The sequence below is a fragment of the Anser anser genome (genome assembly GCF_964211835.1).
Source record: "Anser anser genome assembly, chromosome: 3".
Taxonomy (NCBI): domain Eukaryota; kingdom Metazoa; phylum Chordata; class Aves; order Anseriformes; family Anatidae; genus Anser; species Anser anser.
In genome coordinates, this window is record NC_139722.1 from 50,993,293 (window position 1) to 51,009,906 (window position 16,614).

The 16,614-nt window shown below is 46.6% G+C and overlaps 1 protein-coding gene across 4 annotated transcripts in view; it reads right to left on the reverse strand.

Moving 5' to 3' along the window:
• Positions 1 to 16,614, reverse strand: part of FYN (FYN proto-oncogene, Src family tyrosine kinase) — a 135,413-nt gene that overhangs the window by 74,393 nt on the left and 44,406 nt on the right. For all 4 annotated transcript variants that reach the window (XM_083831561.1, XM_083831559.1, XM_083831563.1 and 1 more), the window contains exon 2: positions 2,835 to 2,905. The gene's annotated coding sequence lies outside the window, so the exon portion shown is untranslated. The remainder of the gene's footprint in view (positions 1 to 2,834; positions 2,906 to 16,614) is intronic.

Below are 16,614 nucleotides of genomic sequence, written 5' to 3' on the forward strand. Positions count from 1 at the left end.
TGTATTTTTTGCAATTATTTTTAAAATCTCTGTGAATCTGGATTGCCGTAGGCAAACCTACAGTGGGCAGGGAGATGCTTCAGAGATCCTTACAGACAAGAAAGTCAAGGCTCCTGATTATTCTACCTCAAAACGAGATTTTGCAAACTGTTTAAAGTAAAAAGAGGGAAAGGAACAGCTGTGAAAACAAGCAAAAGTTGCAGAGGCTGTTTACATATTATAATGGAAAACAATATTAAATTTTGGGGCAAAATCCTGGAGCATGGAGTGCCACAAACTCATTTCCAGGCTGGCTTGAAGAAATTCCAGGGTGAGTACACAGACCAGCAGGGAGAAGTGTCTCCATTTATTAGGTTATGTCTCTGAGCAACTCAGGAAAACAGGTGATTTTCAGGAGCATCAGTTTGTCAGCTAACCTTCTTCTGAGTTTTGAGATTCAGCCAAGTCAGCAGCCATGCTCCTCAAGTCTGAACATGAACTAAAGGTTGAGAAACGTTGTGCAAGTAGACTCTCAGTAAAACCAGACTGTGTTTTTTCCCTTACTGACAAGTTTGCAGCATCTATGTGACACCACATTTCTTTGGAGCCACAGGAAGCAGCTTCGCTGATGTGGGGTTGGAAGGGTCTTCTCCAAAACCCCTCTCTCACTGGCAGAGAGGATGCTCCACATGGATCAACAGTGAGCAGTAACAATGAGAAGCAACAAGGAAACACTTTTTTACTCTAAAGATGGTCAAACATTGGAATAGGTGCCCGGAGAGGGTGTAAACTTCCTACCCCTGGAGTGCAGCTGAATTTTGAAAGTCAAGGCCCTGAGCAACCTGATCTAATAGGACCTGTTCTAAGTGGGCATTTTGACATCCAGCAGTTTCTTCCAACCGAATTTATTCTATGATTCTGATAAACGTGTTTCTTTCATCTCTTTCCTCTTGCTGCTCTTGAACTATGTTATTTCATTAAGGACAGCCATGGAGCCTAGACCAGCCTCAGCTGATGCAACTTTGAAGGGAAATTTAAACACAACAATCTGACTACCGGGTCTGTCCATAACCTTATTTTCCTTTGTGTTACACAGAAACACCATTTTTGCATTACGATGCTGCTTCTTGACCTGACAGCACCATGGCTTTGTCACGCAGAGACCAGCCAATATGTAAGGACACTGGACAGCTTCCAGTATCCAAGTATAGGGCTTATCACCAAAGAGCAAACTAGATATACATCCTATATTCTCTTGCAGTAACAGAAGTCCGCACAAAATCTCATGGATTAATGAGTTCATGCTGCTGGCCTATAGCTCATCTTTCGGCCTACAACTAAATTCCAGTTAAATAATTGTATTTATATTTTCCTGTATATGGATATGGGTGGAAGCTTACAACACGCACAATTGTCAAAAAAGCCAAACTGTAGAGAAAAAATGCTTAAAAGATCTGCGGTAGGGTTTACCAAGGTACAGTTGAACAGGGCTTTTCATGCATTTGGCTGACTTTTTTTTTTTTTCTTAAATTCTGATCTTGGTCATCTTTTCTGATCTTTAAGACTATCCACGTTGCAGAAGGCTAAATGATCTACACTTACACATCTGCTAGCTAATCCTGATCCTTCTGTATGATGTAACAACATCTGCTTTGTGGTGTTGGTTTGTTTCTTTTTGGTTATTGTTTGTTTTAAATCGCAGAAAAGAATAAGTGTTCTCACAGAGCCAGTCTTTGATTTTCAGTTTTCTACCCCTGCAGGCTATCTTACTCTGAAGTCTTCTGCCAGTGGAGAATAAGCCAGTTTTCATCTGCAATCTGCACATGCTAGCTGAAGAAAAAAATTTCTGTCCAAGACCCTGCTTGGCCAAGGGAAAGAAAGGACATAATCTTCTGCAGGCAATTTTTTTTTCCAAGGGTGACGGTGATCAATTGGCACCAGCCACAGCTGCATGCATTGAGTCTCCAGGGGAGAAAAGCAAGATGAATCTACAGACTGCTGTAAAACTTGGTGTTTTTGCAGGTTGAGCTGGAGATAAGTGAAAACTAGGAAGAGTTTTCTTAGGACTACTCCCTTCTAGTCGGGGGCACGTCACTAATTATCTTCCATTCTTCTATGCCTCCTTCTCCTCCCAGTGGCACAACTCAGCCGCACAGATACATCACCCACAACACGCCACGTTCCCACAGCACCAGTAGGACCAGAAGCCTCTGGAAGTGTGGTGTCCAGAGACCAACCAGAGAAGCAGCAAAGTTTGTCATATGGGATGGAAAAGAGGAATATGAAGGCTGGTACATCACACAGGAGCACTGACTGCCTCCTTATCTCACAGCAATAAGCAAAACATCCTGGCTCCATGTGGAAGCTAGAGGCAAGCGTGCTGGTCAGATGCTCTGGAAACAGACAGACAGATTTCACAGTGACTGGACACCCCCACTGCTTTGGGAGGTATGTGCTCCCCCTACATTACTATTTTTCTCCTGATTGTTTATACCTCTAGCATGCCTTTTTTTTTTTTCCCCTTGTTTTTCAGCTAGGCTTTGTGTTTCTTCTGTTACAGATCTTAGCTCAACCACTCTTCAGCTGAATATAACAGCTACAAACACAATAAGCAGATGCCACTGGAGCAAATGAAACTACATTCCTTGCCTTGAGGCCCAGCATGCTGCTTTCTGTCAATGCTTCTCACACTGTGAGCCCCCATACCAAAGGAAGAAAAATACATATAATCAACTACATCTCTGTGAGCTGTATTTCCCATCAAGTAAAAAGAAAAAAACACTGAAATAAACATTAAAACAATCTGTCTGAAATTGTCATTGAAAACCAAAAGTGATCAAGATGGCACCACTTACCAGAATTTTCCCCCAAAACAGAGCAAGTTGACTTTCACCACATTTCCTCAAAAATGGCTCAAAAACATGCCCTGTAAAATGAGAGAGAAAGGGAAAAAAAAAATAGTGAGTAGAACACCACAAATTACATTACAGCTCTTTCTCACTGTCTGGCATATATCTCCAAACTTCCACTATTTTCGCTGTTTTAATGAATGAGGTAATTGGATGTGATCCCCTCACAACAAATTATCAAATTCCACCAGTATTATGCAAAATATTAAAGTAATTGCAGGATTCCTTCGGACTGCTCAGACACATCACCGTCACCGACATGACAGTGATTCAGACGTCAGGGATACAAGGTCAACAGCACGAGGCAAGCTGCGGCATAAAGCAAGCGCACCAATTATTTCAGACCATTCCTAAAAAATTGGTCAGTATCTCCTAGTGATTTTGCTTTACTGAAGTGCTTTTGAACTGGGATGCACGTAATGCTCTTGACGGCATCCGCGTTTGAAAGCTACACAAAGAAAAAAAGGGCTGTGCCACGCTACATTTTTAGACGATATTAATTGCCCCCCGCTCTCCAGAAGAACAAAGGCGGAGAGCAAGTAAGCAAACACAGCATCCAGTCCGACATGCACGAGGGCCAGTTTGAACAACGCGGAGAGCAGAAGTGACAAATGCCATCATTTAGCCAATGCTGAGTAAATTTCAAATGACAGCAACTCCTCATTTTCCCTCGAGGCGAAATCTTTGAAAGAGGAGCTCGTGGAGCACAGGCTAACAATGATGTTAAAACATTTATTTTGGAAGCGCCTGGAAGACGGAGCAGCTTACGGCTTTGCTGGTGTTCAGGTTTGGGAATGGTGGCTGTGCAGCAAACGGAGGAGGGCACACATTTCAGCGTCCTGGTGTCCAAACCAGCGAGGTCAGACTGAATTTGACCTGCTTTCAGAAACACTCCTGTTCCCCCCCCACCCCCCACCAAGTACATGGCTGACTTTTCCACGAGAGAGGCATCTGTGAAATTACTGCTGAATGAGTAACTTTACAACTACGCACAGCTCACTTCGGGGCCTGCATTATTGATGGAGAAAACCCACCCCAGCTGCAGAAGCAGCAGCAGGTCTTTGCAGCAGTGCCTTTTGTGAAGGATGCTGTAGAAGGGGGCATGGCTTCTCCGCTCAAATTGCTTTTACTGGTCCTTGTTCCATGAAAAGAAGCTAGGAAAACAAAACTGCTCTTAAGGAACAAGCAAGCAAGTCGTCTTTAAAATCACGGCAACTGGGTTACGCTGTTCTAAATCCCAGTTAGAAAGCAGACCTCTGATTTCGTAAGGCCGAAATGTCATTTTGGCTGGAGAATTCAGGGTGGGGAGAGAAAGGAAAAAAAGACATTAAAAATCAGAAGACGTTTTTGTGAGAGGTTTAAGGAATAGACATTTCTAATCACAAAACTGCAAATCACAGCGTATTCTTCCCTGCTTGCTTTCTTAGCTTAGTGGTTGAAAAAAAATCGTGGATGTACCAAGGAATAAAGAAAAAAAAAAACAGCAAATCCTCCTCCCTTGACATCTATTGTACAGCTTGGCAGAATTTGTAATAACACTGAAAAAAAGATGGGTCTTAACCACTTTGCTCAGGCTTGGGGAAGGTGGTTATTATTCCAGTACCATCCGCTTCCCTCCTTAGCTTCCAGGCATTTGGCCTGGAAAGCAAAATCAAGTCAAGAAACTACTCCTGCCTCACAACTAATTGGATAACATCTGCATAGAGAAAAGTTGGGAGCTTAAGAGAGGAGCCAGGTTCGAATCAGTCCAACAGCACCTCAGCTCCAGCTTAGCTCATTATTTTCTCTTGCACCAGGCCAGAGAAGCGACACGTATGGGGAAACTCTGTACTCCACGCTGCTGGAGCCACGAATCCCTGAAAGGCAGAGGCTGGCACTGCTGCCAAAGCGGGCAGAGCCCCCCCCGTGCTTGTGTGTAGCTTCTGGACACGGCCCTGGCCGTGCTCCCTCACCCCAGTACACATGGCTGTGCACATCGGGATGGGGAAGCAGCCAGCATTAAAACCAGCTGGATGCAGGTGCCTTAGTACGTGCTGAAGGAGCCTCATCCGAGCCCTCAGAGAAACTGCGTATGAGAAAAACTAGTAAGAGGGCGAGGCAAGGGGGTACCTAGCTAAAAGGTTGAGCAGAGATATGATTTATCTGTCTTGCAAGATCTTCTGAAGTTCGGGGGTGTCAGGTAGGAAGCTTGAAGCTTTTCCAAGGGATGCTTTTTGCTTGATTTTGGAAGTTGATGCAAACCAGGCCCTGCCTCTCCAGCTACTAAGGAGGTATCAGGGGATACAGCAGGGCAGGGAGGGAGAAGGGAAGGGAGCATTTTCTGCAGCAAAGCTGGGGGTGAGGGCTGGATGTGACATGCAGAGAAAACCAAAGACTACTCGCTCTTTCTTTGTATTCAGTCTAGGGGCTGTACAGAACTCAGCTTTAGCCTTAATGGTTTTCCTTCTACCTAACTACATAGAAGGAACATTCGTCTTCCTTGAGGGCTTTGGATAATGTTACTTATCTACAAATTCTGACCAGCACTTCTCAGAAAGCTTTGCTGACCTTTGGAGAAAACAGCATAGAAGGTGCAAATAAACGAACGTTAGAAGTGATGCAGAAGTAGAAACACTGTGAATGAAAACCTTTTCTGAACAAAATCACATTGAACTCCCCTTCCACTTGCCATCTAAAATCAAACACAAAATGAGGCTGTTTAAAATACAATCAATTGAATAGGATTAGGTTTAAGCAACATCAGCTTCCCGTAAGTTGCTGCGACTTGCTACCCATCCCAGTCCAAAATGCTTACAAGGGGGTCACCCCAAACTGTGTCACACATATTGCTGCCAACGTGGAAGTGGCATTCAAATGAAAGCTGTCCAAGCATCTTCTCCTAAATGGCAAGGCATGGTAAAATACTTAGCAAACCACCAGATGTGAGAAATTGCTCTGAATCTCAAAGAAGAGACTTTATTTGAAACTTAAAAAAAAAAAAAAAAAAAAAAAAGTAGTCTTGGGAGATAATCAGGCTTATTGTCTGCCAAGAACAGCCATTTCCTGTAAGCAGCATCAGCTTCAACAAATTGGAATTTTTTACTGAAAAAAAAAACAACAAAAAGCGATACCCCCTGCAGTGTTGCACATATACTAGTGGTGCTTTTAAGTAGCTTTGTGTACAAGTTGCTTTCTTTCTCTGCAGAGAAAAGCATTTTGTGAAATACGATGCGGTGAGTAGAATCACGTCACCAGCACGTTTGGTTTCCTTACTTTGTCTGCTTTATGAGACAACCCCTGTTTACCCTCATCAGTTTCCAGATATGTTTTTGTCAGTTCATACTGGGATCAGAATTAAGTTTATTACCACTGGCAAAAGAGAAATCACTGACAGCAGACACAGTAACTACTTTTTCCAAGCCTCCATGCCAAAATCCATTAACACCCACCAACTTCCAGGATCTTTGGAACAAGTCCACAATGAACAAACCTAGACAAGAACCCACAAACGAAAACGGATTTCCATTAAAGCAAAAATCCTTCAGTGACAATTTGCCCACTGTATGAAACATACAAAGCCATGACTTAAGGCATAAAAGCAGTTACGTGAAGGATTCTGGTCCGGTACATGCTGCAGGTGTTGCAGTTTGCACGCAGGCTTGGCCCAGCTGGAGGAAGCGACTGGCTGAAGTCATAAATAATTTTCAGATGGATCCCGGTACATGCAATTCAGTTTGTGATACTCAGACACAGAATGAAATCTAGATGATGATAAACATCTGACAGTTTTCTACTAGTGACGTGCTTTTGTTGCTGCCTTTTCAAACCTCGAGTAGAACCACGCATCCCTGGTTCTTGGGCTGCAATGTTACTTGGTAAAAATTGGGAAAAAGAAAGTTTTCAGTTTGGAGAACAGCTTACAAATAAAAGTGCCTGGACTAGGGTGCATAATCCGTAAATTAGCTAGATCCACTTTGTAAGGAAAATGTTGGTTACTCTGCCAAGCAACAGTCTTCCTTCTTCAAATGTTCTAACATAATTTGTGTTCATTATGCTACACACCATACCAAGGAGGTTTTGGGCCATGAATTAATCGAGGAAGTATTTTTCAGTAGTGGGTTGCTCTAGCCTTACAGTACCAAGGCCTGGAGTTCCTCAGAGCAGGTTGAGGACTCTACAGGAGGTTGCTGACACTTTTGAACAAACGCACAGAAGCGTGCTCAGTTTTGCTCGGGGTGCAGCATTTTCCTGATACTTCCCCCTTAAGATTTCTAATCTTATTTAAACAAGATAATAATATCAAAAACCACTTGGAAAACCCTTTTAAAAGCAATGTTGAACACAAGAAGAAGCAAATTTTCTGTATGCTGAGTTTATACGACGAATTTATAAAGGGACTGCACATCTTAAACTTAGCTTACATAAAGCAATCTTTTACTGTGCGATGCCAGATTATATATAAAGACCCCTTATCCAGTGAACATCTGAAAGCTTTCCAACAATAAAACGTTTACAGTTTAAAGGAAGCTTATAGGCTTGCTCTTAGACAAGGACAGAAGCCTCACTGTTACCCCGAGCCTCTTCCTTGCTGGGGGAGGGTCCCGGGGAGCCACGCGTGACACGAGGAAGCTCAGCCAGCATCGGGGGGAGCTGAGGCAGGAGCTCCTGCAAAAAGCAGCTCGTGCAACTAGGGCAGGCACGACCCTGGGCAACTGCAGAGGAAAAGATACAGCAACACCATTACAAGACTCTGCTAAGACCAAACATTACGATTCTGGTTGATTCCTCCTCATGGGTGACAAAATTTGAAAGAGGATGGTGGCTACACAGCAGGGCAGGCACCCTGCCTCTGCCACCTGAACCCCACTGGGTATCTAAAGCAGTTACCTGAAAGCTTTGTGCAGTTGCAGGACGTAAATACGGATAACCAGGTCCCTCTCCTAAAAGAGTCCCAAAGAAAGTTCATGCTATCAAAACAAAAACATCTGTCCCCACCATCAAACTTGCAGCTATATAAAAACCGCATCTTTCAAACTGCTGCCCTTTCCGTTCGGAGCAGGAGGAACTCTCCAAACAGATCCAAGGTCACTTTTGCAGTGCCAGCAAGTCCTGAGAAGCAGGAAAGAGGAGGGAAAAAAACTTTAGGAGAATAAAGAGGCTTTGCTTCAGCTTCTAGTTTTACGAAAAAAAAAAAAAAGGGAAAAAGAAAAAACAACAAACCAAACCCACAACACAAAACTGTGCTAAAGACTATAAGCTAAACTGCTTCTTTTCTGTGCCACTTAAATCTCTTGTGCACCAGATCTACTGACTCATCTTTAGCGTATGTGCTGCTGTCAGCGGGTCCCCATATCCTGCACAACCTTTACTTCCAGCCCTGCCCAAGCACGCTGCGTGGTTTCCTTTTCCCTGCGATGCTTCACTACCAAAGAGCTTCAACCCCTTACTGACACAGTTGATATTGCCAGCTCCGTACTGCTGACACTAGTTCCTTTTTCCCTCTCAACTTTCAGGCAGGCTAAACTAAAACAAACCTTTCTTGCACTCCGCTGCTTTCCTAGGCGTCAACTTGCTTTGTAACACGACAGCTACAGGCCCACAGAGAAAGCAGAAAACACAAAGAAGCTGGGAGCTGAAAGCAGAAAGAAGGCACCTAACTAAGCACTACAGCATGGGAAGTGCTAATAGAGGTAGAAGTGTGCAAATGTTTAAAGAGAAATACTGAGTGAGGGCAGATACCACAAATAAGAAGATGCAAAAGCATTATGAAATACATCGTGGGACAACTAGGAGTTGTCATGAGCAAGTGGAAGGGGAAGAGGTGGCATAAGAAGGAAAGAGAAGGGGAACTGGTGATTGAAAGGCAGGCAAGACCACTCATGAATCCTGCCTTTCAAAATCTGAGAAGATCCCAAAAGCTTTGGCATCCACACCACCTAAAAGAGAAGCAAGCATGTCTTTTAGCTGCCTTTTTAAGCTGGAAGCCAACTTGCGTGCCGCATACCTCACGCGCGCCGTGGGACCGGTTGGCCTCTGTGTCAGGCATCCGCAGCCACCTGGACTGAGCGATCCACAGGGGAACCTCCAGCCAGCTCAACAGGGGGCAGGCACCGAGGCTGAAAATGCCATTAATACACGAGGGGCATGTGATTGCAGAGACATACTTCAGTTCTCAAAACAGTAGGAAAATGACTTCATTAATTGCGGGAAGAGTGTTCGCATTTCTCTCTACAGAAAAATGAGAAGTGCTCTGCACCAAACAATTTTATTTTTTTTAAAGAAATGAATGGGTCCCATAGTCCTAAGAATAGATCGCACTCCCTGACCCTCTTAGCTGGCTCTCAAGAATGCTGCTGGGTACGGCTGGAGCTGAGGGAGGGCGCGAGGCCACTGCAGGCAGCGAGGCAGCACGCATCCCTCCCCTGCACCCCCGGCCTGCCAGCCCACGCTGCCTCGTGTCCCAGTGACAGCAGGGGACTGTTTCTGGGACCAGGAAAGGGGAAAAAAGAACAGCAAGAAAAACAGCAGCCAGCATAATGTAAGCTTTTAGAACGTTTAGGACGTTATAGCCATGCCATACAACAAAAATGAACACACACATGTACACTGTATGTGGAAGAAATGTATTTAGGTTGCAGCGCCCCCAGTGTCAGCCATTCCCCCTGTGCAAGAAATCACAAAAAATACACCCATGGGAAGAAACAGTCTCAAGTCATGGCCAATTTCCTTCAAGGCTTTAAACTTATACTGAAATTGAGCACCTATCCTGTATTCTTAGGACAAACTGGAGGTGAAAGGGATCCTGTGTATTACTAAGGACTTCTTGTAGTTCAGTCAGTCGATAGGATTAGGTATGTATGTGCAATGCTTTAATGGATTATTCACCCCCGAACAAGCTACCTGACGTTTCTGAGCGCAGCCTGGCCTCACAGGATTGACTCATCTCCAGGCCAGCACGTGGCAGGTGCCGTTCTTTCTTCTTCCCGTGCAGTAAAGCAAAGCAAAGCAAAGAGGTTCAGCGGTGTGTGAGCTACACGGAGCAAGCCACGAGACAGCTGGAAACTGAACAGGCAGCGCAGGGCCCCATCCATGTGCACAGATTATTGTGGCTTCCTGTGCTATGTCCTTGACTGTGGAAAAAAAATAGTTTGCACATTTGGTTTTCCTAACTACTGTAATTCAAAAATTGCCCCGGAGCGACACAAAGGAACAGCACTTTCTGCAAGGAACCCGCAGCCTGGGCGGGCTGGGGCTGGCGGAGCCGAAGCACCCGATCTCAGCAGGCGCTCCGCCACCTACGCGTGGTCCCATTGCCTGATGCTGAAGAGAAAACGTTGAAAAAATGCTGAAATTTTGCAAGAGCGAGCTATTTGTAAACTTATTTCTGTATCAAAGAAAGCCTGTAAAGGAAAAAGTAAACAGTGCAAGAAAAGAATACACCGATGTGATTAAGGGGCAAACAATGAAAACACTGCGCTGTAAACTAATGATTAAATACGACAAGCTGAAAACAAACTGTTTCCTTTTTGCCCTCTTCACATTAATCTTTTAAGATACAAGGATGGGGAAAAAAAGGAGGTCAGAGTTTTAAAATCGTGGAGCTTATCAAATCCAAGATCAGATGAGTAGAGCAAACCTACGAAGAAAACATCCTCTCTGCCCACCTTCCGTCCCCAAAAAGGAAGCCCAGCAGTTACAACCCATCAGCTGCAGTGTCGGTCTGGTGTTTTTAAAGGATTGCTCTGGAGAGCATTTTTGCCTAATCCGTTTTTATCTTTCTGCAAGTTTCAAGGTAAATAAATACTTCTTATCTTTCTGGAAGCTTCAAAATACTGTAACTTGAGGAATAGAAAACGTTGTGTTGTTTTATTTTTCATAATCAGACAAGTTGCATAAAGCAAATAAACAAGGTCCTTGCTTGTCACATGGCATGAAGCAAGGAAGGAATAAGAGCTTTAAATTAGAGAAGCACTGGTGTGAAAACCTATGTAAAGCTGCCGGTGGACTGAGGGTGGGGAAAAGGGAAAGAAGAGCGCTGTCTCCGTGCTACATCATTGATTTACTTATTTACTCATTTAATTATTTTCATAATTAAATTTCATGTTGGCGAGTTCTGGATTCAGGAAAGTGGAAAAACAACCAAAAAATAGTCACTGTATTTTGACAGTTTACTTTCCAAAAAAAACCCCTGCTCTCTAGTAGCTTCCAAAAAAGACTCCCACATAATGAAAAACAGGAAATTAAATCCTCAGGACAACACAGCAGAAGTACAAATGAAAAGATTTTGCAGTGACATAATGCTTCAGCCTGGAGTGCAGATCAAGTCTTTATTCCTTCACGCTGTTCTCAAATCCATCAGGTCCCTCCTTCGAAAGCAAGTGTCCCAGCATGAACCAGAACAAACGCGGGGCTCTTGTAATTCCAGGATCGCGCTATATTAATACAAACCCCTCTGCAACACAAAAGCCACACAAAAGCCCTTATTTTGCTGAAATATCCTATGGATTTAACTGAGCATTTTTATGCTGAGCGGTATTGCTCAGCAATACCCCCTACTCCCTTGCTTTAAAGATTAAGCAAATGCCTGTGTGGGGGAGCTAACGAACCTGGATTTTCAGCTTGTTTGGGGCAGCCGGTGGTTCACCACCCAAGGAAATCGTGACTCCAGATGTACAACGTGAGCTCCTCCGGCACGAAGCTCCCCCACGCCACCAGGTGCAGCCTCCGTGCCCCGGTGCCCGTCGGCACCAGCTGGGCAGCGCCGGCGGCCGGCGAGGAGGTGCCGGGGGCAGAAGCCCCCTCCCTGGATGGTGACAGCCTGGCAAGCTGTAGAGATGAGGCCTGACCCGCAGACGCACCGCTGACAGCCTCGCCCCCGCTTCCTCAGGAAACCAGGCTAAAAATCCGGCTTTCCCCTCGCTGCGCCCCCACCCCGCCCCCAACCACGCAGATGCAGCGTAGAAAAAATAATAAAAGAGTAGCGTAGATGTAAGGCTCGAGGGCTGTGCTGTATCCCAGAACAGCATCTGGATTACTGTCTCATGCATGTTTCAGAAGTGTCACTGGCTTCCTGTTTAATATTCTTGTTTTATTGCTGCACAAAGCCGGCCTCGTCTCTAGCAGCAATATATTACTCTCACATCCTCAGAGCGGATCCCTAATGAGGGTATTCTGGTTTCTTGATATTCAGAGACCTTCTGTCGGTATCAGCAGAAGATCAGCGTACGCCTGAGCGCCCAGAAAACAGAAAGGGAGAAGCCATCTCTCCGTGTTAAAACAGAGCCGTGGGATTAAAGGGAACTTGAGGGACCATCTAGGCCACGTCCCTGCTCACGCAGCATCTCCAGCACTAATGTTTTCTTTTTGTTAGGCCACCGACGCAGCTGGGGGAAATCAGAGATGCTCGTGGGCGCCGAGCCCCCTCCCCAGCCCCACACCCTCGCCATGCCGGCCTGCCCCAGGCCGCAGCCGCCCCAGTCGGCCTGGAGAGAGCTGCCCGCCCACGAACGCGGCCTGTTCGCATTGCCATGGTTACGCCGCCGCTACTGCCGTGCACGCCTGGCCTATTTTTGCAAGCCTGCAATGGCAGGGGGTGTTGGCTACGGGCTTAATCTCAGCGAGGTCTAAAGCTCCTCCAAGCCGCCGGCTGCACAAGGGAAGGGCCACGCTCAACGTGAACACGGATCGTGAAGCGCCTGGAGCGGGAACTCCGCATCGCCCCAAAACCAGCTGAAAATTGGTGGATACAAACCCCTGTGTGCAACGCAAGAAAGGGCAAGCGCAAGAGCCAGCCAGCCTCGGCACGCTGGCAGCCCCAGGGCCTTTGGAAACATGCCAAGGAAAGAGTACTTTGACGGAAAGACCTGGAGGACAACAATAAAGTAGTCTTGCCAACGTTAACGGGGCGTGTGAGGTCCGCAGAAAACCCACAGCTGCCATTTGGAAAGCAACTCGTACCCGCTGGAGAGACTGGCAGCATGGGTGGCAGGAGGAGACCTCTGAGACCTGAAGGACAGGTGGAAAGCAGAGACGGAGAGGAAGGCTTTGGGGCTGAAGACAGGCGGCTGGTGTGCTTAAAGGAGTCAGCTGAGGAATGAGCAAGGGAGGCTACACTGTTAAGAAATGAGGGAGCTGGACAAATTCCCTTAGCAAAGACATTCGGGACAGACAGAACTATAATCTGTAGAGGGCAGAGAAAAGGATGCTGCCATAATTCAAGACATGAAATGAGCACTTGGATGTGAATTTCAGCAGCGTGGTCTGGAGAGCAGAGGGCATTTGTGAAGAGATATCACATGTGAAGAGTCCGCTGATCTCTGACTGAAGATGAAGGGAACTTGGAGATGGACCCATGCAGATTTTGGCCTCGCTGAGGGACCCCGGTGTTGTCCATGGCAACAGAGACGGGAAATAATGGGGAGAGCTGCAGGTGGAGCTGTATCAATGGATTTCTGTTTAGCCATGCTGAATGAGACTTGATGACTTGGGATCCACAAAGAAGTGAAGAAAGCCCAATTGAGATTATAGCTTGGACAAGGAGAGAGAGGACTAGTTTTATGTTCCAGCTGTAAGAATCACATATATGTATATCTATGCAGCTATGACTCTGTGATGACTTTTTACATGTATATGTGTATATATACATACATATATGAAAGATTATTTGTATGTAACATATATTTACATATATAGATGTAATAGATCTGTCTGTAGATGAAGGAACCCAAAATGAAATTGTAGTCAGAAGACTATGATTTGAGGAAAAGCACTGCCCTGCATCTCCTGCCAAACACAGAAGTGCAAAAAGGGCTCTGTCACTGTTCCTTTTTTGTACCATTACAGCTAGCGAATCCCACAGTAGCAAAATGGTTGCCTGATAACCCCATGGAAAGTTTAAGCAGTTAAAAGAAAAAAAAAGGTTGTGATAAAGAAATGGATGCCAAAGCAGAACACTGCTATTTGCAATATATTTCGGAGCCTTTACAACAGTGCTTAACCTCTCAGAGGAAGTGGGCTACGTCAGCTTCGGCATCCCACAGCGTGACAACCCGCTCCCTGCTGTGTGGGCAGCACCCACGTGGCCACGCGCCCCGCGGGGCAGGCCAGCAGCTACCCATGTCGGCAGTCACCCAGCTCGTACAACAGCCCGTGTAATACCGGGGACGCGCGTTTCGGCCCGGTGACAGACGTGTGCTTAACCGTGTGTCAAATCCACCGTCGTGCCGAGCGCTGGAAACAAAGGACACGTTGGGAGCAGCACATCTGGGTCACTGCCTGCTCCCACCGTGCCCGCGAGCACCCCGGGAATGAGTGCGGCAGGGAGCGGGCTGAGAAACAGGGCTGGCAGCTCTCACCGAGTCCACTAGCCAAAAACCAGGGAACCCCGTCCTGGGACAGTTCTGCAGATGTAAACGGGGTTTATAAAAGCACATTCAGCCTCCGCGCTGCCCCCAGTAAGAGGGACTGTAAATCGCTTAGAATAAGGCAAGAAACAACACACAGAAAGCACTCGCAGGCTCCGCTTCTCAGTGCTGAAACTAGTTTGGACTCGCGCGTTTTGGAAATGTCACGTTTGATTTTGCCCTAGAAACCGCCCCGCGGAGCACAAGGCGTGCCATTCACCGGCTGTGGCACGGGGCCACCAGGAGCAGGGACATCTGAGAAGGAGCATTCAGAGCAGCACGTGCGCGGCCGCAGCGGCAAAGGCACCGAGTTATGAATTCTGGAAAATGTATGAATGGTACGGGCTGATGGTACGGTCCCTGCAAGTACAGATCCATAACAAGCCCCTGGGAAACAAGCGGGATATGTGCCTAAGAACCACAAAGAGGCAAGACTTTTTTTTTTTTTTTCTTTTCTTTTCGAGTATGAAAGCAAGCTCATTAATTTCCCTTCCAAAAGTCATTAGCACAATCTGGGAGCAGCTGCAAGGGTCAGTTGTGTGGATTTCAGCAGCAAAACATCACCAGCAGCAGCTACAGGAGCCACTAAATCAATAGATCAATAGCAACGTTTTAAAAACAACCAACACACGCCAAAAATGTCAAGTTCACTTCTCTCACATGTATGCTTACATCTAATGGCAGAGTGTCAACAACATTTGGGACTACCACAGCCCTACAACGCCACTGGCACTGCAGCTGGGCAGCCTAGGCGGAACCGCTACCTGTCACATCCGCAGACCCTTCTCTCCGTGCCCACTGATGACAACCAGTTTATTGTGTCAGCTTCCCCTCCCCTTGTCACACACATGCTCATCCACAGCTCGCCTCCACTTCTAACCCACCTGCACAGACACAGGGCTGTAGCAAGTGCTTTGAAGCACTGCACACATGACAGTGCATTGAGAAAGGGAAGTGTTTGACCTCAACAGGCGTGCACACGGGGAGTGGAAACAGTACGGTCCCCACAAGCAGACAGATAGATTAAAAAAGGGCAGACTATGAAAGAGCATGCATCTTCATAAACACAGATGTTTTATCAACCATCTGAACTCCCAGTTGCGTCCGTTTTCCAGACAGACACCTCGAGGTCGCATCGCCCAGCTCTGATAACATTTCAGCAGCCACCTCATGCACAGCGGGGAAGGGCCATGGGCTGGGCTTCAGACAGCCCAGCTTAAAAAAAACAGATTCAAATGGAAGTTGAAAGCCTTCTCCCAAGGAGAGGATTTCCAGCACTAGGCCTGCACAAGAGGAAGAAAATAAAAGCGGTGGTTTCTCGGTACTTATAGATGTGCCATACAGCTGGGACTGCTTATCTCTGCAGCATTCGCATCGCTCTAGCAGTAACAGAAGACATTTTTCTCCTGGGTAAGCTCTTTCTCACTCAAGTATCCACAGCGGAGCAATTACAAGCTTCCTAAAAGCCCAGCGCAGCTCTCAAGGTCTGCAGTAGCTGCAGCTTCTGACCAAGGCTGCAGCATCAGGAGAGATCAGGGCGGCACAAAGCCATGACGAGGAGGTCGAAATTTTAACCAGCAGTGAGCACGGGCTCCAGCAAGTTCCGCCCCATTTGCCTTAACAACGTACACGCCCAGTGGTCCTTTGCTATCAACGATGAAAAAAATGAAAGAGGCACATTTATGGAGGCTACACAAGCCTCACTGCACAAGGGGCAGGTTCACCTCTCATGTAGAGGGGGAAGAGCTGGCCTCTGAATGAGCACGCGTGAAGCGACGAGGACATACAAAGTATTCTGTGGGCTTGGAACAAAACCCTGCTTGTAGGATTCATTTGGTGAAAGAATGTATGTTAACAGAGCAAGCTATTTATAGCAACCCTCCATAGAAATGAACTGTCTCTTGGTTCCTGTCCCTATGAAATGCAGCTTTCTAACTGGTGAAACCCTCTCTTTAATCCAAAAGCATGGGAGGTGGGGCGGGGGGGAGAACGGGAAGCTGGTGCCCGCCATACCCCCCGCTACCTCCAATTATACCAGAGATAAGGTCTCCCTGTCCTGTCAGCACAAGCCTTCGCTCCCGGCTGGAGCCCACGCACAGGGTCTCACCATTCTTCCTCGGCGCGTCTCGGTGAGACGGCCGCAGTGAGAGAGCCGCCTGTACGGCCGCACGTCCCTCACAGCTCGGCCGTGTCCGTCCTGCTGACACGCCGCGGTAACCGTGACAGATTGCTCCTTTTCCGGCCACCCGCATTTAGTCACGGGCTTTTAGTCAATGCTAAAACGCATATACCTAGGGAAGACAACAGCCCCCTGAAACAGGGATAAACCGCCATTCGAAGATCCT